The sequence below is a fragment of the Suncus etruscus genome, chromosome 2 (assembly GCF_024139225.1).
Source record: "Suncus etruscus isolate mSunEtr1 chromosome 2, mSunEtr1.pri.cur, whole genome shotgun sequence".
NCBI lineage: Eukaryota > Metazoa > Chordata > Mammalia > Eulipotyphla > Soricidae > Suncus > Suncus etruscus.
In genome coordinates this window covers 56,118,401-56,145,009 of record NC_064849.1, presented here as the reverse complement: position 1 = coordinate 56,145,009, position 26,609 = coordinate 56,118,401, and the positions used below count along the sequence as shown (strand labels likewise).

The following is a 26,609-nucleotide window of genomic DNA, read 5'->3' as shown; positions in this document are numbered from 1 at the left end:
TGAATAGAAAAAATGGCCTTGAAAAGAATGTTCTCTGGAAAGTAATGGGAGAGAAGATTGAAAAAGGAGGTAAGACTGGGGAAAGCTTTTCTGCCAACCTAACTTTTTATCTAGTAAAGTGAATTGGACCATATTTTCTCAGATTTATATTGATCTTGTCATATGTAATATAATCAGAAATCTAAGAAAGTCAATGTATGTTAAATCTGTCTCTCTTAAGATAAATATATCTACTTCTCTCTAGATAAGTCTTTCTTAGTTATTTCAGTGAAAATATAGAGTTGGATGGCATGAAACATGATATAGATTCAGCCATATGCTGGTGAAGTAATAGTAACAAAACTAGAGATTCTACTAACATTGACCTTCTTTAATGAAAAGTTTTTAGAGATAGATAGTCCAGTTGGTAAGACACTTACTTCACACACGACTGAACTCAGAGAGCCCTGAGCATAGATGGGTATGTGGCCCAAACCCTAATTTTTATAAATGTGTTTGAAAACTCCATTTATGAAATATTATGTACAATAGAGAGAATTGTAAAAATAATTTATTCCAAACAAACATTTTTTATTATTTGTGGTTTTTAATCTGCCCATTATATCATGTTGATTCTAAAAAGTGAGTTTTATCAAAATGTTTTTCTCTTAAACTTTCATATTCCCTCTCCTTGAAGTGCCAAAGCTATGAAGTTAGATGTAGACTTTTGTTCTCTCTTTTTTTTTTTTTTTTTTGGTTTTTGGTTTTTGGGTCACACCCAGCAGTGCTCAGGGGTTACTCCTGTCTCTATGTTCAGAAATGGTTCCAGGCAGGCTCGGGGGACCATATGGGATGCCAGGATTTGAACCACCATCCTTCTGCACGCAAGGCAAACGCCTTACCTCATGCTATCTCTCCAGCCCTTTTTATTCTCCATTTTATGGTCATTTCCTATCATAACAATAATAATCTGACAAGTAGAAGACAGTGGCTTCTCTCTCATAAGATCTCTATATTTACTGACGAAACATCACTTGGAAGAGCTGGCTAACGTTCACCAAAAAATTCATTTCTCACAACTCTGCATTTGAGTCTACATTTTAGTAAATCTGATTCTGATTCAGTTGATTTTTGAAGTGCTGAGAAACTTTAAAGTGAGGGGAATAAATCAATTTAGTAGAGAGAACTTACACTTTTAGGCATTTGTTGGACATATTTATATTCAGTAAACAAAAGACTTAGTGCCTTATGTTTTTGCATCTTTGAGGTAGGTCCTAGGAACTCGGGTATTTGTGAAGCCTTGCCGAATTTCTAAAATAAAATTCAGTGCTGCTTAAAGCCCTGGCTTTAAATATGGTTGTTTCTGTCTCTTGTATTATATATTTACTGCATAAGATTTCAGATATAGCAACACTTCATAAGGAATTTCATCATATAAAAATATTTTGGTAAAAGAACTACAAATTCATTCAAACAGAATCAGGAGTGCCCTTGCATATATTTTCAGGATGGAACCTCAGACTTGTTTGAAGGAAGAACATGTCTGCAAGATCTTCCAGGATTCTGGGCCCTGATATGCCACAGTAGAAAAGACCAAGTAATTCACAGTAACAGCCTGTAAAAAAATCTTTGCACACTCCCAAAATTTTTATTTCCCAATTTGTTAACTTAAAAAACACACTGAAAAAGATATCTGTGGGAAGCTGTGGTAAAATGATAATTGACAGGAAGCTCAGGTACAGATGTTAATGAAGATACTAGCCATGCATGTGGCTGACCCTAGATTGATTCCCCCCAATACCACATATGGTCCCTTCACACCACTGATGTACTTGGGTCCCCTATACTCCTGCTTCCCATCTGTCTCTCTCCTCCCCTTAATTTGTTTCCTCAAAGATCTATTCTTATACAGTTGAATCTTAAAGAAATTAAAAGGTGACTTTGTTTTTTAAAATAAAGTTTCTGCCTTTTGGAGACTTCAAATACTAAATGGCATTGCAACTGGTACTTTCTTTGGTCCCTTGGAATATGGAGGTTAAGAGATTGTCACATTGTTACTATGAATTCTTGTTGAGTCATTTATCACTTATAAGAAAAGTCTCAGTCTGTGGGGATTTTTAAAACAAAATCTTCTGCCCTCTAAATAATCATTGCAGATTGCAATATATTCTCATATTTGAAGTGTGAATGCCATTGGCTCAATATTTTCAAAAGAATTTCCTTTTTTCATTTTGATAGAGTTTCACTCATATTATGAACATCTCCCTGTTTAATATTTTAGATTTGCTGTGTACTTCAAATGTGATTGCTATTTTGTGATTTACCACCTAGGAGAAAAATAACATGGTAGTCATAACTTTGCAGTATTTTTTGTGATGCATGAAGATCAGATTTTTTAATGTTGGTTAATGCTTTGCTAATTAAAGTGTGCATGTTAATTAAAGCAGAGGCTAATGTTAATTACCTATATTAATGGAATATCATGTAGCACCTGCCTGAAGCAATGGGTTCAATTTTCAAAATATCTCAATTAAGGTTGAAACTTTTGATTTGCATCTAGTAGGGTTTCAATTAACTGCATTGAAAACTTAAATAACACTCTTAGAGGTGCAAAATATCAGTGATTATGTGAAGTGTGGTGGAATTTGATAGGTTCATTTATAGAGACTCTCCCCTAAGTTTTATTTCTCCTAAAATACATTTATTTCTTGTCTAGTGGACAAATGTCTATTTATCTATCAAGACACAGTGAAAATATGACCTACCTCATCAAATGTTTTCCCAATAAGTGTTGGTTTCCATTTATTCCAGCTGAGATGTAACTGGAAAACCAGGAAAAAGAATACATAAATGAATTATAATATCCCTATTTCCAGTTATCTATATTCTGATTCATTAAATTAAGATTTGAGTCCCTATCTGATAACTCCATGTATGTATTTTAATATTATTATGTTTTACAATTACTTTTAAGTTTGGGTCTTTTGGTAACATAAATTTCCTTAAAACCTTGTCTCTTAGTCTCTTACAAAAAGCAGCAAAACTCTAAAATGAAAGCTGAAGATAGTTTTTTTTTTTTTTTTTTTTGGTTTTTGGGCCACACCCGGTAACGCTCAGGGGTTACTCCTGGCTATGCGCTCAGAAGTCGCTCCTGGCTTGGGGGACCATATGGGACGCCGGGGGATCGAACCGCGGTCCGTCCAAGGCTAGCGCAGGCAAGGCAGGCACCTTACCTCTTTGCGCCACCGCCCGGCCCCAAAAGCTGAAGATAGTTTTTAAGTTTTCATAAAACAATTCAATATATCTATTGACAAAAGTGAAATGAAATGAGTTTTGCACTTTTACATAGTGATTGTATTATTGCTCCATCTATGATAGTCCTAAGTATGGTATAAAGTTGCTATTTGGGATATCATTGTATTCTCAAATAAAAGAGATACTTTACTAATTGCAGTTTATATGAATAGATATGGGGAATAAGTCAATTGTTTAAGATAAAATATCAATATTGTGATGCTAGGGGATATGTTTTTATTCTGCCAGGGGCATTAATATCCTCAGTCAGTACCACACTTATCATTTGATCATTGTAAATCTGTCTTGTGACTAAAACATATGACCAGACTCATATTGCTCTAAATAAGCCACTGATTTGTCAGACTTGGAAAGGTTGTTTCTTTTGGGAGAAAATATATGAGATTATCATATGGAGAGTCCAAATCTTATAATAATGAATTTAATATAGGACTAGATGACTCTAGACAGGTATATTGTAATTAGTATCGATTTTTCAGAACTGTCTTCTGTTTGCTGAAATCTCAACAGTCATTACTCTCGTTGGGTCTCTGGATGGGATTTTTGAGCTTTCAAAAAGTGTGAACCTTTTTGATATGTAGCATAATCATAATTTTAGAAAAATATTCACCATTATTCTACATAATTGGAGGGAATAATAATCTCGGTAAGTGTTACAAATGGAAATAGCATCAGAAAGGCTGAGCTTTGGCTGACTTTGACTCTTAACTGACGATTGATTTTGGAACTCTAGGATTTGTCTCCACTCAACTGTGGAAAAAAATAAGCAAGAATCAGAGTCACATGGGCAAAGTACAGCCAGGAAGATGACACAAAGTCTCAGACTTCCTCATTCTCCTGATCTACAGTCATGCTGGTAAAAATAAATAAGGGTACAAAGATTAGTGCTATTTGAGCATGAAGATGTCTATTGTTATCCTGAAGAGATCCTGTGGTAGGTTGATATAAAATGTGTATTCATGAATGAAGAGCAATGCAGCTTTAGACATGATAATGAAAACTCATGTGCTTCATGTCACAGATGACCTAATTTTGATTAGCACTTGAAAAAATGCAACTCATTTATGGAGAAATGGAAAATATGTGCAGTTCAGACTCACAAGATGAGGCAATGGCCAGGTCTTCACAATTGAAAAAGCCAACTCACCCAAAGCATCCATTTCCTCTGTTCTCTCTTGTGATACCTTTAAGTTGGCATATGGCAGAGCATTAAGTAGAAAGACATGGGGAACATCTGGAAAACATCTGTTAGGAAGTAGAAACCTATAGGAGTTCTGAGCTTTTTCTAATTGTGAAGCAATAACTCAAAAAAGCCTAGAAAGAAACTTCAATATTTTGCTTGGTGGAAGGAAGGAGTTGACTAAAGTGCCGCCTCTAGTTGTTTACTTTAGTGGTTCTGAATATAATTGACTTCAGAGGCTTGGACAGAATTGAGCAAGGAGAACTTTGAAGGGGGAAAATGATTATACAAAACTAATTTGCATAACCCCAAGTTTTTAATTAAAGGTAATTTTTTTCTTACTTTTTGGTTTGGGAACCACACCTGGCTATGTTCAGGGATTGTTCCTGGCTATGTTCAGGGCTCAAATGCCACTAATGGCAGGGCTCAAGAGGACATTATATGGTGCCAGAATCAAACTAGGGCTGACCACATGCACAGACAGTACCTTATCACTATACTACTTCTCTGACCCAAAATAACATTTTAAAGTGTATATGAGGACCTGGACTTTACCTTAGGAATTAGATTCATCACTATATTGTGAATAATATTTAAAGTATGAAATTCTGAAGGTACATTGAAATGGTGAGTATTCATTCAGTGTAGGGAATACTAACTTAGCTGAAGTGAGGGTATGGACTATTTCACAACTCAATTCACTGTATCTTCTTAATGTGATGCCTTTTATGAGATCTAGTTGAAATACACAAAGAATTTTATGTTTTTTAAAACTATTCTGTCTCCATATTATTTTCCTCACTCTAAAATTTTAATTGAGTCTGTCTCTAATGGTTTACTTTCCACTTTGTTAAATCTCATCTAAAAAATTCCTTCCACTTTTCTTCCTTTCAATTCTTTCTCCTTCCTTTACCTTCCTTCCACTCCTTTCTCCTTTCTGTCCCTTCACTTCTCTTCACTTTAGTTCTCTCCCCTCCCTTACCCTCTATTTTTCTTTCCCTCTTTCTTTTCCCTCCCCTCCCCTTCTTTCTCCTTCCCTTCCCTTCTCCTTTACTCCCTTCCCGTTCTCTCACCCTCCCTCCCCTTTGCTTCTTTCTCCTTCCCATACCTCCCATACCTTTCCTTTTCTTCCCCTTCCCTTTTCTTCTTTTCACTCTCCTTTCCCTTCCTTCTTTCCCATACCCTCTCCTTCTTTTTCCTTTCCTTTTCCCCCCTACTTTTCCTTATCCTTTCTTCTCTTTCCCTTCTCTTCCTTCTCCTGCCCTCCCCTTTCCTCCTGTTTCCTTCCCTCCCCTTCTGTTCTCTTGCCTTTCTCTTCTCTTCCTTTTTATTCTCTTCATATCCATCTCCTTCACTTCTACATTTCTTCCCTCCCCTCCTATTCTCTTCCTTTTCCTTCTGTCTTTTTTTTTTAATTTTAGTCTTAATCTCATTCACTCTTAGGGAGCCCAGGAGTAAAATCTTGATATCCTCTCAGTGTGGTTATATAGATTGTCCAGTCCATAAGTGCCAGCAGAATCACTTCTGGCCAGGCTGGGAGGAGACAGGTAGAGAAGGGTGACTGTGGGACTAGGGATAGAATATGCATAACAATCCTTCCAGCTTTTAAATTTTTTCCTGGTACTTAAAATTTTTATTTCTTAGTTGTTTGGGGTTAAATCACTCAAATATTGTTTGGCAGTCCCAGAGGTTCCTCCCTGAAATTCTTAGTTGGTGGTTCCATTATGGTGGCCTAGGAAATGGTGCTGTTTTGACTCTGAAGTACCCATTAACCAAAGCCACCTTTAGAATTATAACCAGGAATGCTTGGGGAGCTCTGTGATGGCAAGGATCAAACCAGAGTCAGTTGCATGTGCCTTAACCCCATTGTTATCTCTTGCCCCTACCTAATTTTCTTTAATGTTTTTCTTTTCAGTGACAAACTATCCTTATACAGTGACACTTCTTTAGGGAAGTTACTGTTCTACAGAGCAAGAACAGTGACATCTATGTTTCCTCATAGACTGATTGGTAGAACTGAGGGAGACAAAGGTCACTTAAGTCTTCTGCCTGAAGAAGACAGGTTATTTCACAGAGTACCAAAGTACCTCAATTGTTTTATGAAGATTTAGTTGGCATATGCAAGCCTACATGATTCAGGATATAAAAAAATTATAAGTAGGTATCAGAGGGCCAGAGAGATAGTCTGGATGAAAGGTGTTTGCCTTGCCTGCAGAAGGTCAGTGGTTCGAATTCAGGCACCCCATATGGTCCCCCGAGCCTGCCAGGAGCTATTCCTGAGCATAGAGCCAGAAGTAACTCCTGAGCATTGTTGGGTGTGACCCAAAAATCAAAAAAATAAGTAGGTACCAGGGGATTTGTGAATTTCCTGGGTGTTGTCCCAATCTACTGGACTTTGAGAACATTAAACAAAACTGTTGAAAGGTATTATAAAAATTCATCAAAAGGTCTACCTTTCCAATGTACTCAACCTATCTTCCTTCATCCAGCTTGATCCCAGACATTGGACTGACAGTTTATTTTACTCTGTCTCCAACAGAAAGAAAAGAAGGAACTGAACAATTAGCTCCTACAGGGTATGACTATCTCCATTCCTGAGCATGAACAGTCCAGATGTCCTCTTAGAAAAGGCAGGCAGCTGTGATCAGAGGAACAATTGGAAAACACATAGGAAAAGAGGGGCTGAAAGGCTGAGCAATCATAGGGGGAATGAGTAAGTATTTTTGAAGCAACGTGAAAGCTAAATTAGAAGTCCCAGAGAAGCATTTTATGTAGGGAAAAGGAGGTCAGAATAAAGCTGGGATCATCTCTCTAGAAAGAAAAGATGGAGACAAAAATCAAGGCAAAGAAGTCAAGGGCTTAACACATGCTGCAATCCCACCCCCAAATGTCTATGTCTTAAGACCCTTATGAACCCTCAATATCAACTCTTCTTATTAATATCAAGTATTGATACTGATTGAGAATAGACCATCAAAATTGGCAAGAGAAAGATCTTCATGGTAAGACCAAATGAATGTTCTGAGTAAAGGAATACAAGCTGAGTCAGACAATTAGAGTGGAAGGACCAGTAACACAAGGAGGGGCACAGCCTCAGAGGTTGCAGAGTCAGTGTCATCTCTGAAGGCAAAGGAGCAAAAAGTTAATTGAGTGCAAGAGTCACACAGCCACATCCATTGAGACTTGCCAAAACTGACATATGCGTGTGCTTCAGTGACTTCCTACCAGACACAGGCCCTTTTATTTGCCTTTGTTGGGACTAGCTAAGAGCTAGAAATCACAGTCAGAGCTGTGGAAGAGCTTGGGGTGGTTTGAAGAAGCAGCAGCAGACTTGGAACTAGACCCCTATCTTTAGCTATGTGACTCAGAAAACAAATTTTCTTGATTGCTGACTTTTCATCTGGTCAGTGGGTATAATAATGCCCAATCTACTTGAGGATAAGATAGGCTAATAAAATGAGAAAGATAAGATAAGATAAGATAGGCTAATAAACGAGAAAATGCATGCGAAATCACATAAGCTCTAGACGTATAAAGGTGCTTTATTACTAAAAGTTTTAATATCCAATTACAAGTGGTTCCTGATAAAACAGAATATTTTTCTCATGAGGTACCCAGTGAATAGGGTGCTAATATAGTGAGAGATAGTTGATCCACATCTAAATAACCACTTCTAAATAACCAATTTAATTTGCATATTGCTACAAGTAACAAGACAAAATGAGTACTTGCTTCATAGAAGAATAGATTATTTGGGCTGACACCATAAAATGTGAATATCTAATTATGTAAAATATAAAATTTTACAGTTCTTCTTAAATGTCTAATAAAATATCGAAGTTCTATTTTGGTTGTGGGGTCTTCACTACAAATATGGTGTTTATCATTTAAAAAAATACAGTTCTAACAGTTGCTTTCATGTCTGCCCTTTGGCCAGTGCCATAAACGCATTTAACTCTCAAAAGAGAGGCAAGCCAAGCCTCATTAAAAAAATCATAAATATATTGGTCTCATAGCTGATTGCACTGAGGCCGTTTGGGAGGAGTCTGAAGCAAGTCTTCTGCTCTGCTGAAGACTCAGCAGCACAGACCAGCCCCATACTGTTGCCACTCCAAAGACCCAAACTCAGTGCTTTTCCACTAATCTCTGCATAGACACCTAATCACCAAAACCTCCAAATATACCAGTTTCAATGCTGAGATCTCTGGGAGCTTTTTAGAGTCAGAGCAGGTTACCTCCCCCAGTACCTCTGTACTTCCAGAAATTATGGTAGTTATGTTCACAATCCATAGCCACTGCCATGTCAGCACATTGGCCTAGCTCCATAGATTCTTAAAGTCCTGGACTGCATATCTGGACCTCCATATTTTTCAACAGTGATATCCGAGTAGGAATTCATCAAATTAGATGTGAAATTATCATAGAAAGCACCTAAGCTCAACAAACAAAACCAACAAACAGCTTAGTAAACTTTCAAATAATGACATAATGACTGCATTGCAAGATATGAAAACTTTCACAAGTGTTTTTTTTTTTAGCAAAGGTTGTTTATTGATTGATTGATTGGTTTTTGGGCCACACTCGGTGACACTTGGGGGTTACTCCTGGCTATGCACTCAGAAATCGCTCCGGGTTCGGGGACCATGTGGGATGCGGGATGGAACCTGGGTCCGAGAGCAAGGCAAACACCCCACGAATTGTGCTTCGGCCCCAGAAGGTTGGGTTTTTTTTGTTTGTTTGTTTGTTTTGTTTTGACAACACCATCACCATTAAGTTGAAACAAGCAATATTAAGTAAATTGCTCAGACCTGCCAAGGTGCAGGCTTGGGAAAAGGTGGGAAACTGGAGACAATGGTGGAGGGAATGTTAACTGATAGTGGAATTGATGTTGGAGCACTGAATGCCAGAAATAACTTGTGAGCCACTTTGTAAATCACTATGTTTAAATAAAGAAAAAAAAATTTTTTTGTGGTTTTTGGGTCACACCCGGCAGTGCTCAGGGGTTATTTCTGGCTCCAGGCTCAGAAATTGCTCCTGGTAGGACAGGGGGACCATATGGGACGCTGGGATTTGAACCGATGACCTCCTGCATGAAAGGCAAACGTCTTACCTCCATGCTATCTCTCCAGCCCCAAATAAAAAAAAAATTTTATAAGAAATAAAAATAGAATTCTTTTTAAGGACTGGTTCTCAAGCGGCAGACTATTACATAAGAACGTAGTACATTTAATGTCGGTATAAAATGACTTATTTTCAGTTTTCACTGTCATCTTTTATTCCAACATGTTTTTCTGCCTCAGAACCCTGCTTCAACTGAGGCCCCAGCAGCCTTTAAATATCAATGTGAAATAATACTTCTCTGATTGTTATCTCAGTTTCTTCTAACTTTTTTTTCTCCATTCCTTATCCCTATTTCTTCTGAACTCTGTAATTGGTCCAGAGACTTGCCTGGATTCAATTTAGACATTTGTGGATTGCATTTTCATATGGTATCTCCATATATCAGATTGTCAATAGTTTTTATGTCAAAGTGCTGATGTCTCTTTGGTGATGAGATTTCTTTTGGTGATGTGATTTCCTTTATACTTACCAGGTAATCTATAGAGGCTGTGCTTTTTGTATTTGGTAATAGTCAGTTTCCATCTGAGGTTTGCTTACTGGTTTTACAATATATTGATGAATCTTACTAAATCAATCCTTACCTTAAAATTTATAATTATAATTTTATTCTACATGTTAACTGACATTTTCCCATAATACTTCCTCTTAACATCTTACCTGATGAACTATATTAATCTCCTTAAGAAAACAAGTGAGGAGTTGGGGTAATAGTATGTTAGATTATTCTTTATTTTACCCAAAACAAAGATCATCCCTGGTTTCTTTGTATATATTTGTTTACAACTTGGTTTTTATTCCAAAACAGAGATTGTCTTAATGTAAACCTGGGCAGGACTGGCTCAGGATAGCCTGAACTATCTGTACTTATTCTGTCCTTACTCTCCACATGGGAGTGGTCTCTGTGCTCAATAAAAATGACCTGCTGGCAGGTCTGCTGGCAACTGGTTCTTGATTCAAGGTAGAAGATTGAGAGACTACATGTGTTTCATACTCTACCTGGTTTGGAGTATTTCATGCACAATTCATTCCCTGACTCATACTCATTTACCTGAGGTTAGAGATACAGCACATGAGATGATTTTACAGTAGTAATACAATGGGTGGGGCACTTGCCTTGCTCATGGCCAACTCGGGTTTGATCCCTGGTATTCCATATAGTCCTCCAAACATACTAGGAAGAAAACCTGATCTCAGAACCATTAGTAAGCCCAGGATAAAGTCAGGTGTGCTCCATAAACAAAAAGAAAGAAAAAGAAAAAGCAAGTGAAATGCCTAATTTCTCCTCAATAATTTTTGTGGTAAAGAGTTATACTTTTTAAAAAATTCCCTTTTCAGTATAGTTACATATATATTGATTTTAATGGACTCAATATCTACCTATAATAAATAAGATTATTTTATGTGATACTTAAATTATCCAAATTTTTCCTCTTTATTATAGATAGATGCTGTGTTGTTTGCTATATCTCCATTGATGACTAATTGCTTCTTTGCTTTTGGGTTCAAGATGTTCCAGGCTTACCTCCATCTTTATCCTGCCCCAGACTTTAAAGAGGCTTTTAGATGATATCTTTAACTCTTTCTAGATAGCAACAAGCTGTTGCAGACCATCTCTTTGCTTCATTCATTCAGTGAATATTCTTTGTCTATGATGTGTCAGGAATCTGTGATTTGAAAATCAATCAAAGTTCTATACTTGGAGAGTCTAAAATATAAGATGAGAGCAGAGTCATGGATATCTGTAAACAGTGGAAAGCAGCATATGTTTTATAACAGTGTTTGAGAAATTCAGCTGAAGTGGAAGCTGAGTAAGCCTGGAGAAATATGTAGGATGTAGAGCTCCAGACAGAGAAGGGAACGCTGTGCATATGGGAAATTGATTTTCGTCTAATCTGAATTTAAGGAGCATTTGCCTTTTGTCAAAAAAGAAGAAACACATAAAGTGTTTGTAAATGTGGACTAAGATTCCTCCCTAAGTGGTATTTACAAACCAAATTGAGGCATTTGAATTTTATTTTGAAGAACAATTAAAAAGGTTTTGTTGTCTGTCATTATTTTTTAAAGCAAGAGAAAGGTGTAATACCTAAACACTGTTTGGCATTGCCCCTAAAGCAACTGGGATAAATTTTTTAATTAAAAAATTGTTCTAACCCTCCCCCTTTTGATTACTACTGCTAAATTAAATAGGATTAAGAGGGTCTGTGAGCTTATTTTAGAGAGTTTGTCCATTTATTATTTTTATTTTCCTTTGGTACCTTGTGATTTGAACTTTTCTATCTTAGCACTTTTATGTTGTGAAATTGTTTCCCCCTACTATAACTTTGAAGATTCTTATTCCCACTGCTACCTGGAATGTGATATTTTCTGTATATTAGTTCAAATAGGAGCTTTTTTCCCAGGGGTAAGCATCTGTGAAGACCTCTTAAATTCAGGCATTTTCACTTTAAATTAAAATGTCTAACAAAAAGACCTAATGTCACCTAATAGTTTCCTTATTTGAAATTTTTAGATAATACCATTCTATTTTTTAAACTGTAGGAAATCTTATGGAATTCTAGTCAAAGCAGCCCATTAAAGGACATTCATGTAGCCATAGTTTAGGAAAGCTTTAGTATGCCATCAGTGGCATTCCATCACTCAAAATCATAACTTGAGCAATTTTTCAACCCTGAACAAAGATTTCTCTGCCTCTACACAGACATCACCTCTACTTGAGATCTCCTACTAATATCATTTATGAACTGTCACAAAACAGCCCATCATTCCTTCATTCACTTTCTGCACACAATTTCCTGGGAAGTGGAGATACAATTATAAGCAAGAATGATTAGGATCCTCCCTTCTTTTCTCCCACCTTAACTGTATTTCCAGACACTGTAAAAAAGCATTTCAATGGTATATAGATCTGTTGAAAAATGTGTGCAAATAGATAAACAATTGTTCAATGAAATATTATAAATCAATAAATATTAGGAATAAATATAATAGTACCCAAGGAAAAGAGGAGAAAGAAATTTAATAATGAAAAATGCCTTTGACAAAATGATCAGGGAGAGGTAACAATTTAAACTGAGACCTTATGGCAGGGCTCTTCAAACTTTTTAAAGTGGGGGCCAGATTACAGTTCCTTAGAGAGCTGGAGGGCTGGACTATATGAGCTACTAATTCCTACTCAAACTGCACATATTTTATATAAATAAAATATAAACCATTTATAAATAAACAGATCACGCACCAGTATTTCAATGGGAACTGTGGGCCTGCTTTTGGCTAATGAGATGGTCAATGTCCAGTTCCATATTTGTCACTGCCAGCCATAACAGGTGATGCAAGTGGGCATCAGTTAATCTTGATCTGGTTGGAGATTTTCAGGTGTTTCATTCTTGAAAAAGTCTGTTCACAGGCATAAGTGCTACCAAAGATGGTTACCATTTTGAGTGCATGGTTCCTGATATTTGGATATGTCTCAGAGGGGAGATATGCATAGAAATTCAAAAGGTTACTTGACTTAAATGCGTCTTTCAGAGAGTCACAATTCTGCAGTTCAGCCAGTTCCGTTTGGTAAATTGTAAGGACATTTTCAATCTCAACAGAAAATGGGTTACGAGAAAGCTATATGTCCTGTTCATGGAGATGAAGCTCTTTGAATCTAAATTGAAACTCCTTTTGCAACAATTCTAGTGAAGCCAGACATGTTTCCTTTGGGAATGCAACCAATGGTTTGTCTGCTGACAGGTTTTGAGTTGTTGGGAGAAGACTGAAGTTTTCCTCCTGTATTTGTTTGATGAGAAGGCCTAATTTTACTTCAAATGTTTTCCATGCGATGCCATATCACAGATGAGCTTCCCCTTGCCTTGAAATTGCAGATTGAAACTGTTGAGTAGCTCTGTTATATCTGTCAGAAAGGCAAGGTGCCATTTCCATTCTGCATCATTGAGCTCTGGTACTTCTTGGTTTTTTGAAAGTAGAAAAGCCGTAATCTGCGGAAGTAAGTCATAGAAATGTTTCAAAACTCTCCCTCTACTCAGCCAATGGACTTCTGTGTGGTACAGAACATCTTCATGGGCAACATTTACCTCAGATAGAAATTCCTGAAATTGTCAGTGGTTTAGTGCATGAGTTCTAATGTAATTAACACAAGATTCCACAATTTTCATAACAGAGTCCCACTTCAGTGATTTACAACACAGCGCTTGTTGGTGGATGAGGCAGTGTATGGCAATTGGATGAGGATGGTTATGTTTGTCCATCTCTTGTGTAATGTGAGCAATTACTCCTCTCTTAGACCCCACCATGCTAGGAGCACCTTCAGTTGTTACACTGACTAGTTTAACCCAGTCCAGCTCCAAACCATTCACAGTTTGGCAAACCTTTTCAAATATATCCACTCCTGTGGTTGTACCTTTGATACTTTGCAGTGCAGCAAGCTCTTCTGTGACTTCAAAATACTCATTTGTCCCACGCATATAAATGAGAAGTTGGGCAGAATCATGAACATCATTGCTTTCATCGAGTACCAAGGAAAAATAGCAAAGTTTCTTTGCAGAGTTTTGCAAATGGTGCAGCAAATTTTCTCCCATTTCTTCAATCCTTCATATCATTGTAACTCCTGAAAGGCTCACTGTACTAAATCGGCCTTCTCTGGACACATCTCTTTGGCAACAGAAATAAGGCATTCTTTAACAAATTCTCCCTCCACAAATGGTTTGCCATTGCGTGCTATTAGCTTGGCAACTTGAAAACTTGCCCACAGTGAGGAAGTATTTAACTGCTTCTGCTTCACAAAAGTATTTTGCTGAGTCATCAGTGTATGTTTCAGTTGTAATATTTAATCTTTTCTCACTTCTCCAACCAAACAATCATATTTATCTTTATGTTGAGTTTGATAGTGGCGTCGCAAATAGTATTCTTTGAACACAGCAACTATATTCTGGCATATCAGACACACAGCGTTTTCTTTGTACCGCATAAAAAAGTAAAGTCCACTGTTCTTTGAATATCCTACACTCGCCATCAATTTTTCTTTTTCTTGACATCATTGTTTCCTAGGGATTCCAAACTGATATTAGTGAAATACAAATATGTGTGTATATATACACACAGTATATGAACCCCCATTAGTCCCTGATGTGAACACTTACCCCTTGCAGGCTTTTCTAAGCAGACCAGCTCAGTCCCTGATAGTTCAGTTATATCTCTCTATATAATAACCAAATTGATATGTTCGGAATCAGCATGTGAACACTGAAAAGGAATTGCAAAATGCATCTAAAATTTTCAATGTAACCCCTTTAAAATGCTTCAGCATCGAACCCCTAATTTTCCACATGGGCAATTCAGCACCGAACCCCTAACCTCCTAACCACCGCCCACCCCCCTAATTTTGATTTCAGCACTGAACACCTCACCACCCCCAAAGGGGAATTTTCATATGAGTCACCCACAGCCCAATCAGGCAGAACCTCCCATCTGGCAAAAATTTATTTCTATGGCACTTTTGACTGACCTTTGGCAGTGGAGGGAATGGAGGAAAACCTCACTGACAGGCAGGCACAGCACACAGACACCACATTGCCTAGAGGTGGAGCAGGCGCCTTTTTACATCATATAGTCACCCACATGTGGTACTCCTCACCACGCGACGTCTGGTGCCCTCCAGTGATGTCATCAGCAATGCACACCAAGTGCCAGGCACAAGGGCGCATCAGTGTCCCTCTCAACACTGCCCTCACGCCCACCCTCCCGGCACACAACATGCCATGGGTGGAGGCGGTTGACGTCATCCCTAAGAAACCGTGACACTGAGTGTATATGCTGTCAGGTATCTTGGCAACCAAACAGTGCTCACTGCTGGCGGGCTGGATCAGACTCCTCTGCAGGCTGCATGTGGCCCGCAGGCCGTAGTTTGAAGTCCCCTGCCTTATGGTGTCAGAGAGATAGTGCAATGGGTAAGGTACTTGACTTGCATGCAGCTGACCCAGGTTAGGTCCTGGCATTCAATAAGTGTGGCCCCCAAACTGATAGTAAAAAAAAAAAAAGAATAAACTGAGATCTAATAACTATGAAGAGATTGGCAGGTGAAGAAAGGAGAAAAGTTCCTGGTAGAGAGAACCACATTTACAAGATGGGAAGAAGTAATGAGTTAATTAAGGAATTGAAAGCAGTATTAGACTGGGTGGGTAGGCAGGGCCAAGAGGAGCTCAAAACTTAAGGACAGCAGAGACAGAAATCAGACTCCCCAAAACTCACTACAAAATTTTTCAAGGAGAAATGCTTATATTATGAATAAAAAATTCTAGTTACCGATGATGGTAAGTTTTTACCACCAAATAGATTTTAATTATAGTATCTAATACCTGCTATATTGTTACATGTAAGGATAAAATACGGAATAATGAGAATATAGAATAACAGTGAAAGTCTTTATTTAAATTTGTCTGCTTCGTATAGACAAATTTAGACAGTGATAATTAGCAATCTTTTTATGAATATTTTTTGGCATAAGAGATAACATTTCATTTTCTCAAATTCTAAAGTAAAACAAATCAGAAAAATCATATAATTGAAGTAAATAAAATGAAGAGAATATTATCTTGCTTAACCTATTCTTTTTCTTAGAATAGCAATATGCTTTTCAGATAGAAATCAGGTCATTGGAAGGAAATAATGTGTATTTTCTCAAAAGTCTCCTCCAGCTGGAATAACAATGAGCTAGTGAACATTTTCAGGAACAACTAAGCAGCAAAACACCTTTAATCTAGTCATAAGGATGACACCAATACATGGTTTCTACGTACGTTTGCATATATGTGTGTGTATATGTGTAGAGTTGAGTTGATCCTAAGCATAGATCCTGAGAGATGGGCACCCAGATTTGGGAATATTTCCCAAGGCTCTCTTTTGCCCTATATTTTTATGTTTTTATTTGGTTGAAGAGTTTGATTCACACCTGGCTGTGCTCAGGGCTGACTCCTGTCTCTGTATGCAAGGCAAGTTCTTGGCTTCTAGGCTATCTTTCTGGCTCTAATAATTTTGACAGTAATAATTTAATGTGATTTTCTCATTCACATGATTATGATGGTATAGTAAACAAATGATCCCATTTTAAAATATTTTCTATAAAATATTGTTAATATTCTATTTTATTTTATTTTTAAATTGTTTTTACTTGTTTTCTTAAAATAAATTTTAAATAAAATATAGAAGTTTGAAAATGACTTTCCTATTTTTTTCTTTTTTTCATCTTCAAATATTTCTCATTAAACAGTAGACCACATCTCACTGTAATATCTTAATAAAAAAATCTTCTCCCTCCTTTTAAATAATTTTATAATATCATCTGTTTTTATGGCATGTCGCTGCATGTCTCCAGAGGCACACAGCATTTTTATTTCCAAGTAAATTCATATTAGTTACAGTCTCCAGCTGTTTTAGATATAGGATCATTTCCTGTTGGTCCTGTTTCCTGGACTATTCTTCTTGTCCCTCACAAAAAATGAAAAATGTAATTTAACCAAGACAGCCTATAATTGCCTTCATATCTAGCAAGGTATCTAGCAATCGAAATACTTGTTTTATTTAAAACATCTGTCTACATAATATCTATTGATTGTTCATCCTGTATCATCCTTGAGAAAGGCAATTGCTGCCATTTTTATTTAACTTATGGAACTAGCTAAACCAACTAAAATAATCTCCTTAATGTTGAATCTTTTTCTACTAGGTCATATTGTGAAATATTTTTTTAATTGAGCTTACCTTTATGGAGCTTACAAATCATTTTGTCTTTCTTAAATTGGGAAAAACTATTTTGAAAATAACTAAGGTGGGGACAGCCAGAGCATAAGTGCAACAGATTGGATGCTTGCATTGCAAATGTCCGACCTAGTCTCAGTTTCCAGCATCCCATAAGGGCCTTGAGCCTCCAGGAATGATCCCTGAGTGCAGAAGCAAGAGTAAACAGCACATGGTATGATCCAAAACCCAAGAATCGAAAAGAAGAAAAGAAAAGTAAAAAACATTTTATAAGAATACTAAGCTTTTATTATAAATATCAAAATACATGAATCAAAATGGGGCTTTCCTGCTCTACTCAAATAGGCATCACATCTTTTCAAACTGTTAAAAACTATTTGTGTCTGGTGTATATTTTAATGTGTAAGAAAAAAGCAAAGGTGTGTGTCTGTGTGTGCATGTGTGTGTAGTCTGCTTAATAGTTAATATTTTTCTTGTTATTTTTCAGAAAATACATAGAGAAAGATGGCAGCTTCTATAAAAGTTCTTTGTCTTGAGTGTGATACTGAGTGTTGCTTGTAGAGAAACCCATTTGCAAACTGTTTATTGTGTGTGACCCTGGGAGCCCAAGACAAAGTGTTTAACTTCTAATAGATGGTATCACTAAGCTCAGCCGAATGCCAAAAACAACAGACACTGAGGCTTATTACAAGATTTGTCTAAATGGGAAAGTTTACCTTTTCCGGGGAAATAATAAAAATATTCCTTTTTTGGAACACTAAGAGTTTGAAAGGAAATGATTATAGCTCCCTACTGACATAATGCTATGATTGACAGGAAAAACCAACATGCATGCCACCTGAGACATCTTGTTCAGGAATTTTCTGGAGGGTAGTAAATTGGTGTTGGCACAAACACAAAAAAATAAAATGACTTGATTCAGCACTTTTCAATTCTAAATCCCCAAACACTAAAGAAAGAAGTAAATATTCATCATATGATCAAAATTTATATTGATTTTTATTCTACATTAGCAGCTCAAAGTCGAGATCCTTGACAGGGTGGTTGTTGGTTTGAATGATTCTCTTTGAAATGAGGATACAGGCACTGAGCTGTGTGCTTCCTTGCATTCCTGAACCATAGGCCTGCTTATTAGAAGCTGAGAAGGCTAAATTTGCCAAAGTACCTGTATAAAAGCGTACTTGTTCAGTTTTGTTTTGATAACAAAATTGTTATTATTAATATGTAAAGTAATTCTTGTTGTTCCTGTTCCTTTCATTCCTTTTCTAGCACTATCTCTGCATGACTATTTTATAGAATCTCAAAGAAACTAGAGTGCACTTCGTGTCAGAGACTTAGGCAACATTTGCCAGCATAATTGTACTTGGGAAGGAACCACCAGTCTTCAGGGCAAGAGAAGCTAAGATTCTATCTTCGCATTATACATCTTTAATTTTTAGTTTTTGCCAGCAAGTAAATAAGGATTTGCTGTAGTGAATTTATAAGATGGGAATAAGGACGCAGCCACCGAATATAAACAGACTTGATGCCGTGTCATTGTGCAGAGATTTGCTAAGGAAACAGTGGCTAAACATCGAAATTCTAATCATCCCTGCCAGTCCACACAGTGTAATCACACTGCCTTCCCATCCTGGCTCATGACATAAAATGCTGCATTTTTAATGACTTTACTTGCATTACAAAGAGGAGTTGGGTGGTGGTGGATGAGGCTGTCCACAAAGGCAATTGTGTGATTTATTTGTTCGTTTTAGTTGTGAGGTGGAGGTATTGTTGTTGCTGGTAATAAACATTTCCTGTCATTAAAATGAAGGAAGAGGACATTTTTCTTTACACACAAACAAATGCCAAAAAATAATGAAAATAATGACCATGTTAATTTTTCTGCACGGTTTAAATGCTTAGAAATAGCACTAACTTCAAATAGCTTCAAAATGGATTTCCCAAACATTATGGCAGTGTTTTTATGATATATAAACAAAATCAAGTCAATAGCTAGAAAGATGACCTTTTACAGATGCAAATTTATTTTTATGTAAATAAGTTATCTTTTGCACTTGTTTTGGCTCAATTACTCATGGGTATAAATAGAAATAACTCCTGAAAACTTAAGAGTAGATGTTTTGCAGTTGCCAATACTGTCAAAAGTTTTAAATGCAAAATTTTTCACAAAACATAACATTTTTGTGCAAAAATCAGGATACATTTGTGTCCTATAATCAATAGACTCTTCTGATATATTGAAATAATATTAAAATTATTATTCCATGTTCTTATGTATTTTTATTAGTGGAAAATATTTTTGATACTCATAGCTTATTGTATATTGAGGCAAGAGTTGCTGTACCTTTGAATGGACATTTTTTGCTTCTATCAGTAAGTTTAATTTTTCTATAATTCATGGTTACATATTCCCTGAGGTAATTATGATTACCTGAGAAAAGGTACAAAATGAACCCTGATTTTATATTGCACAATGTCTCACTACACAAAAGCTACTCAAGAGACTGGAGTAATACAACTAGAAGGATGGTCCCCTTGTGTGCAGCTAACTAGTGTTCAATCCTTGGCACTCAATATCAATATGGTCCTGGATGTGATTTCTGAATACAGAACTAGAATAAGCCTACACACCACTTCATGTCTTCTCCCAAAAATATTATATCAGAAGAGGATATTCAAGATTATATTTTTCAAATGATTAAATGAATGTCCTTAATCAGCTTTACTCCATTAAAATACACTGCTCTCTGCCCTCTGCCTCCTGGTTCTAACCTTGTAAGGTGGCTGTGGTACTCCTCCATCCCTGCATTGGGGCCTGAAGAACAAACACCATGTAATGATCATCTGTTGTAATGGCAAATGTTAATTGTACTCAGCCAGGTTGTAGCTGGTCATGGATATGTAGATGAACAGAGAGTTTGTTCTAGAGCATTTGTTTTGAATAAGGAAAAAAAATTCTTGAACTTGTTCCTCAAGGTGAATTATTTCAGAAAATTATGCTCTTTCAACAATGGTAATCAAAACAAAAATATGCACAAAATAATGAGAATCAGTGGAGTTGGTAGGGATTAGGGTTTGGATGTTCTAAAGAAAAGTCCTAGAATGAGAATGGGTTTTGCCAAACAAAAGCTTGGTGATTTCCAAGAGTAGATTCTAATCAACCCTAGAATTACTTGTTATGGGCCCTGGGGAGTCTTGAGACCAAATGGTGTTTCCAGAAGAGTATCAGCATCTAAGTCTGCTGCATGAGGGATTATAATGAGGAAAAAGGGAGGCAAATTAAGTATTTGTAGAAGGAAAGAGAAAAAGGCATGTGGTGGAAAGTACTGCATCTGAGGTGGGGAAGAAGGGAGAACTAGCAAAAGAAAGAAAATACTCCCTAAATATCCAAATTATTGCCAGAAAATGTACAACCCTCCCTCTTTCTCCTTCTACATAGAAAGATCTCTACCTTGTTAGCCTAGACTCTTCAATAGCATGGTTACTGTCACCTTCCAAAATGCCACTGACTCCTGTCTTTAAACGTGAAATCAGATTTTATTAAATAAAAACAAATTCCTACCCCTAATTCTTAAAATTTAATTTTAAAATTTATTCTCACAAGAAGAAAATAGCTTAAGTTCTTATTCTACATTTGGGACCATTGTGGTTAGTTACTTTTTAGCTGAATAAAACATGCCCAGTGATTCTTGAGTCAAAACATTCATTTTAATTTTTCCCGAGTGAAAAGTAAATAGCCGTGTATTTCAATAATTTTATATTTTTATAAATATATTTTTATAAAGAGGCCTCTCCAGCAGTCCTTGGGACTGAGGCAGCTACAGTTCTGGAGGGCACATGGATTGGGGATTGAAGAACCTTATTTTTATGAAGTAGGTTTTCTATTCCTTGAGCTTTCCGCAAAATCTTAATTTTCTTTCTTCTTAAAGAAGAAAAAATTTTTAAGGAAAAATAAAATGTATTGGTTTTAAAATCATGCTGAAACTATGACCTTCAAGTTATTTCATTTTTTGGAGAGGTAACAGCAAGTAAGCCAACTGGGGTTTAATCTTCCACAGCTCTGCCATTGGAGCGGTAAGAATAAGACACAGGTCTATATATGATAACAGCAGCAGTTATGTTTTTAATCCTTAATGAGTCTTAGAATGACTGGAATGTCCCCCATCCCTAAACTTGTGAGGGCAGAAAACTCTTTTCTTGTTTGTTTGTTTTTTGGGAGGTCACACTTGGTTGTGCTTAGGGATCACTCCTGGCTGTGTGTAAGGAATCATGTGTAGTACAGGATGAATCAGAATTGACCATATACAAGAAAGCACCTTAACTCCTGTGTGATATCTCTCAGGGACTAATAACTTTTTTATTACTAGACACAACATCAAAGGGAAGTCTATAGTTGAGTTTTCAAGCCCCTCAACATCACTGGTTTTGAGTTAAATACAATATAAAACATTTGAGTTAAATACAAACTTAAACTTAAAGACATCTTTTAAAAATATATTTTGCTTTTGGGGCCACACCCAGCAATGCTTAGGGGCATACTCCTGATTCTGTGCTCAGGGGTCACTTTTGGTGGTAGTTGGAGCACTCTGTAATATCTCTCCAACCAAAATAAATTATATTAGAACACTTCTTGTATTCTGATCAAGTTAGTAATTTATAGTCTAAATTTGAGTGGAGTACCTTTTTTGCTCTGGGCACCAGGTGCAGGCAAAACAAAGTGAAAACATGCTACTAATGGGGCCAAAGTGATGCACAGTGGGTAGGGCATTTGCCTTGCACGCAGCTGACCTGCTTAGATCCCTGGCATCCCATATGGTACCCTGATCTGCCAGGAGTGATTTCTGTGCAGAGATCCAGGAGTAACCCCTGAGCATTGCTGGGTATGACCCAAAAACAAACAAAGAAAAACATTCTATTAATTATAAGCAGCAATGCTGTTGTATAAAACTTCAGATGACAAGACAGTGATTTTCTTTATTTATTATGTGTATTAGTCAGCTAGGACAGCAATTTTGTACCATAGATTGTCAGCTTCAACAAAAGCAATTTTTTTCTCACAAATTTCTTTTTAAGTCTTTGGAACTCAGAGTCCCAGATCAAGGAGTTGATAGGTTTGATTTGGTTTCTAGTATGGCCTCTCTCCTTAGTTTGCAAATAGTTTTCTTCTTGTAGTCCTCAAGTAGTTTTCTTATTGGGTGTCCATCTTCAGCATCTTTTTACCTTCTTATATGGTCATGTGATTTATTAGCTTAAGTCCTACCCTTATGGATTTATTTAATGTTAATCACCCCTTATTTTCAAATGCAGTCATTTTGTGGATTATAGCTTCAACATATTAACTGGGAAGAACACAGTTCATTATGGTAAAGAGCAAGTTACTAGACTCCCCTAGATATTACCACTGTTTGTGTCTTCTGACTTGGGGAGAACTGCTGATTTTTATCTTAATGCAGAATTCTCAAAGTCACCAAAGAGAGAGGCTATAATGAGCATATTTGGAGTAATACATCAGATGACTATTATTCCAGTGCAGAAGAAGATGGAGGAAGGTTAAGGCCATCATAGAAAACATTGGCATGCTGTTTAGCTTCCAACTTTCTAACCAGATGTCATACACACACTGTCCCTTTTTTCTCTCCTCTTTGAAACCCCCAAACTCTAGCCAACATTCTCTGAACTTGCAATCACTTTTCACAATTTTAGGTCCTTGAAAAAATAGATCATTCTATCTATAATAGTAGCCCCTTGCTTCTTTTTCTGACAAAAATCATATCCCATATTCCCAGATCTGACTCAAATGTTATATTTACTCAGCTTTTTCTACCCATCTCCAATTTTCAGGTACTTATGGTTTTCCATTCTTTCCTAAAATCATTTCACTTGACATACTTTTAAGAATTAATATAGAGACTAATGGAATTGCTCAATCAGATATTTATCATTACTACCTTTTTACGGACTATATTTTCTTTAACTTTTTCTCATAAAGATATATCTGAACTAATACATACATGGAAAAAAAGTTTCAACTGTCTGCAGAAAAATTTAGAATGGTAAAGTCATTCAACCTTAGCAGAAGGAGCTACTTTGGCTCTATTTTTATCCTCACAGTTAGGAATGAATCACTGAAAGCAGAGTTAGAAATAGAGATGGATAGGGAAGACCTGGGCCATCTAATTCATCTCCCTGTTAGTGAAGATAAGTTTGCTATGTCAAATGCCTGTGAGATATTGTGTAATAAAAATGTTCAATTACAGCATTTCAATCATTTTTGTAATGTGACTATCTTTCAAGTTACTCAGAATTGTTTGCTTAACTCCTTTCCAGGTATCCTTATCATGTGAAAGAAATTTCCCTTTCTATGCAGAAATGACCAAGAATCTCAAAGGACTTTACTCCAATTATTTTTTGTTGTAGTACAAATTAAGTCAACCTCCATCTTTATGATCTACTTTTTTGTGACTCATTTTGTGAGATCATTACCCAGAATAAGCAGTGGCTCAGTTTGTTACTTTTGCATGGCTAGAACTAATAGGAATTGTTAGGGATCAAATATGACACTTGGCATCTAATGTTAATATAGATGCATTACTCTAATGGGGTTACTAGTGGAATACTTGGTATATACTTCTTATTATCGCAGTACTTTTAACCAGATGAGAAGTGTGTGTGTGGGTGTGTGATATCTGAGAGGATTTTTTAAATTATTAACTATTGTTTATTATTTATTTTATATTTAGTCACATAAGAACATCACATACTCTTTTGAAAGATATACTGTTTTATTTTAAAAAAATAAGTGACCCTTACATTATTTTTATGCTATATGTCCCTGTCTAATTAATTAATTAATTAATTTTAAATTAATATTCTTAGGTCACAAGACATTCCTTTGAGCCCACTACTATCTGAAAATGTCTTAGTTGGTATTCGTCTATAATGCCCTTAACATACTCCTCTTCCACTTCAATATTAAGATGATAAATAGAGCAAGAGAAACAATAGTACAGGAGTTAAGCACCTACCTTACATGAGCTCTACAGCCCTTTAAAATTCCTGGCATCACATCTGATTCCTTGAGCACTAGTAGGAATGATCCCTGAGGACAACACTAAGTAAATTCTGAGCATTGACAGTTATGGCTCAAACCCCTCTCCCTGTAAAAAAGATTTTTTAATGATAAATAACTCTCAATGTAGCATTTCCTTTGTGTCTTGCTATCAACCACATCATTAACGCCACCAAACAGAACATACTCAATATCACATTTCCTTTGCTTAGAACAATATTTTCCCACTGCTGGGTGTTATATGGCCCTTTGTGAGTCCCCAGATTATTCCAAAGGTACCATAGGTAAAAATCTCAGAAATAGGGGACCATAGCATGAGACTATGCACTAACCAGAAAGAGCAGGAATTACAGGAATGAATTGAGGTCATAAGGGATCATAGTTAGGAATGGATTGAGAGATATTGGTCTAGAACATTTGAATCTAGTCTTATTTAATCCAGTTAATTTGGGTAAGAAAAGTATATGTGAACTGCTACATAGATTGCCATCTTAAACTGCTCTCTAAGATTGTGATTAATTTTTGCCAAATTTCAATTAAATGTTGTCAAAATTATTGCCAAAAAAAAAGTACAACCCTCTTCCTTTCCTCTTCTACTTAGAGAGATCTCTACCTGTTTGTTAGACTACAGTCTTCCAAGTAGACATCACTGCATGGCACTGTCACCTACAAAAATGCCACTGACTCCTGGTCTTTAAATGTGAAATAAGATTTTATTAAATTAAAACAAATTCCTCCTCCAATTCCTAAAATTTATTTTAAAATGTATTCTCTCAAGAAGAAAATAGCTTAAATTCTCATTCTACATTTGGGACTATTGTAATTGGATTACTCTTTTGCTGAAGCAAACATGCCAAGTGATTCTTGAGTCAAAACTTTCATTAATTAATGATGTTAGCAGGGTTGTTTTTTTTTTTTTAAAGTTATTCTGCAATCTAGAATGTTCTGAATACTACTTGTGGTAATTACTTGTGGAAGGCATCTCCAGAATGGTTTTAAGACCTAACATTTCATAAGCCACCACTTTCCTATCCAAAATCCTAAGATTTTTTTTTTTGGGGGGGGGAGTACCTGGTGACACTCAGAGGTTACTCCTGGCTATGCTCTCAGAAATCGCTCCTGGCTTGGGGGACCATATGGGTCGCCAAAAGATTGAATCGCGGTCTGTCCTAGGCTAGCGTGTGCAACGCAGACAGATGCCTTACTGCATGTGCCACCGCTCTAGCCCCTCTTTTCTTTTTCTTTATTGTTTAGTTTGTAAAACTAAAGATCAGGTCAAAGGCCTTGTTTGCTCTGGACACAAAACACAGAAGATCATGTCTGACTTAGCTTTCCTTACATGTGACAGAATTCTAGAAGTTCTGCATTAGCTGACCCAGAACTAATTTTGTTAGTCTAAATAGTAAAATTATAAAGAAGTAGCCATTTGAAGCTCTACATCCCTAACCCTCACCATGCATGAATGCAAACCTCAAGAAAAAAGGGCAGTGTGGGGCTACAAGGTATACACACACAACACCATCCCTGGCTCTATTACCATGGGTAAGCATGTTGCTAGATGAGTTTGCTCCTGATCTCATCTGGTATTCTTGGAAAACTAAAGCCACAGAAATCAAAACAGCTGCAATAAATAAAGCATCTACTCAGTACATTTCCATGCCAAAAATTATTCAGCATTCTTTGGTCTTGACTTGAGAGAAAACAGCCCGGGGAACTTACTACCTCTCCATTACAGTGAGCTGCAAGGTACTAGAAAGATTGAACTAATCAAACCTCCATGTAAACAAAATCACTAATTTCCCTACTGTAGGACTGCTAAGATACATAGAACGAAAAATAGTTTGAGTCTTCTGTCCCTTCCTTTTGGAGGCATTGGAATGAGTCTTATGCCATTTTTCCCCTCAAAATAGGATGCAGAGTATGTGTCCATCCAAGTGTGTGGCTTGAAGGAGGTTCTACAAAATAAATGTTACATGTGTGTGGCAACATGAGTAAGAACAATAATATTAGGAAATCTCACAGAATGTTTATGTAGTCTCATCATACTGTGTTTGGAGCTCAGGGATATTTTGTGATATTTACTGATTCTTCTGAGAGTTCCTTTATTTTATTCATATTTAAAGGAGGAACTTTTTAAGATTCAGATCTAAATATAATTCTGTAATATGCCCGCCTGATTCTATTAAATGC

The 26,609-nt window shown here is 36.5% G+C and overlaps 1 protein-coding gene across 2 annotated transcripts in view; it reads left to right on the top strand.

The window, feature by feature from the left end:
- Positions 1-26,609, top strand: part of AKAP6 (A-kinase anchoring protein 6) — a 505,318-nt gene that overhangs the window by 334,492 nt on the left and 144,217 nt on the right. The window lies entirely within an intron of this gene.